The 1997-nt window shown below is 42.0% G+C and overlaps 1 non-coding gene across 1 annotated transcript; it reads right to left on the bottom strand.

Moving 5' to 3' along the window:
* Nucleotides 1-1409: 1409 nt before the first annotated feature.
* LOC138097756 (U1 spliceosomal RNA) lies at nucleotides 1410-1573 on the bottom strand. Its single transcript, XR_011146503.1, has one exon. It is a non-coding gene; the product is annotated as a U1 spliceosomal RNA (small nuclear RNA).
* Nucleotides 1574-1997: the final 424 nt, after the last annotated feature.

Raw genomic sequence — 1997 nt, 5'->3', positions numbered from 1 at the left:
TTCTCTTTACCTTTTAGAAAATCCTGTCTTATTTGTTGAACATTGATCACTGGTCCTGGCTCTCACGGAAGAAACGTCAACATTGCTCTGGCGTGTGAAGTGTTTTCTGGAAGCATCTTTGATAATGTCAGAAATGAGGTCATACTGTTCTGGGAAGAGAGTGTTTTTCATGAACTTTTGTTTCTTCTTCCATAAGGCACTGATAATGGCAGAAAACAAGTCTCTGTCAAAGATAAGACTGTAAAACTGAAAAATTTTTGATAGTTGAATATATTTTTTAAAAGCAGAAATTTTGACATTGTCTCATTAAGGTAGTTTTAGCTTTGTTTTACATCATTCACTGAAGTAATTGGTGATGCCCTTTCAGAAAGAGAAACAAAGTAGGCCCTGTTTAACATGACTCATCACTTTCCAGAGAAAGAGATAGAAATGTATAGTTGTCTTTTTTTTTTTTTTGAGTGTCTCATAATTATAATTTATACATACAACCCACAGGCATATGTCACCAACGGATGGCATTTATTAAAAATACACATGCGTTCTTGGATAGTTTGTGTCATTCTGCTTGAAGGCAAAGGGATGACTTAGATGACCTTTCAAGGACATTCTTCTTAAATATTCAAGAATATGATCTGGAACTGTCCCACTGCTTGAAATGGGTTTACTTTAAATATGTGTCTAGGTTGAATATGTTTGCTGCAAGGAACACACATCCAACTTGAATCAGAGTAATAGAAAAAGTACAATGTATGACCCACTTAGAAAAGAGTCTGTTCCATGTCGGTGTTAGAGACAAATAAATCCAGAGAGGGAATTGTGTAAAGTCTACTTTTCCTCTTTCTTCTCTGCTCCTCTCTCTGGGGCGTCCATTCTCTCCTCAGCAGACAGACTTGGCAGGGGACATAGCTCCAGTAACTGATGTCTCAGTCACCAAAGAGAAAAGATGATGAACATGAATTTGAGCAAACTCTGGGCGACAGTGGAGGAAAGAGGAGCCTGGCGTGCTACAATCCATGGGGTCACAGAGAGTCAGATGCAATTTAGCAACTGAACAACAATAAAGTCTGGACTGATATACTGGAAAGTGAAAGTGAAAGTTGCTCAGCCATGTCCGACTCTGCACCCCATGGCCTATACAGTCCATGGAATTCTCCAGGCCAGAATACTGGAGTGGGCAACCTTTCCCTTCTCCAGGGGATCTTCCCAACCCAGGGATCAAACCCAGGTCTTCAGCATTGCAGGCGGATTCTTTACAAGCTGAGCCACCAGGGAAGCCCAAGAATACTGGAGGAGTGGGCAGCCTATCCCTTCTTTAGCAGATCTTCCCAACCCAGGAATCAAACCGGGGTCTCCTATATTGCAGGTGGATTCTTTACCAACTGAGCTATCAGGGAAGCCCTTAAAAAAAAAAAAAAAGAGCATGAATGCAGTCCCCCACTACCAGAAATTATGCCATGCAGTTTCCCACATTTGGGGAAATCGCAGAGGTCAACACACCCACAGTGCAATGGCTAAGCCTCTCCCTGGGAGAACCACCTTCTTGATCATGGTACCTCCCCTGCCAGGTAAGTATATACTGGAAAACATGATAGTTCAAGCTTTTTGTGAACCATCTGTGCTTATAGTAGTGGTTCATGCCTCCTATTTCTACTTGATTGAAGATGATGAAAAGCCTCTGCTTCACAAAATGGGACAGATTCCCACCCCGACCTTTAGAATATAACCCTTCCCCTCTCCTTTAGGTCACTAGAGTAAAGTCATAGAATGAACTGGCTAGAGAGATGAAGTGCTGAGCCTGTAAAAGGAGGAAATCAACAGCTGAAAGTCCTAGCCAAAACCCCCTGGCAGGGATCTGATGGTATCTTTCAGACTGGATTATGAGAGTACTGGAACAAGAGAACCGTTACTGAAGGCCAGATAAAGAAGAATTTGTTGATACAGAGCATTCGCCCATACTAGAAGATTTAATTACCTGCAAAGGCCGTGGAACTGACATG

The sequence above is a fragment of the Capricornis sumatraensis genome, chromosome 21, assembly GCF_032405125.1.
Source record: "Capricornis sumatraensis isolate serow.1 chromosome 21, serow.2, whole genome shotgun sequence".
Classification (NCBI taxonomy): Eukaryota; Metazoa; Chordata; class Mammalia; order Artiodactyla; family Bovidae; genus Capricornis; species Capricornis sumatraensis.
This window is presented reverse-complemented; position numbering and strand designations above follow the sequence as displayed.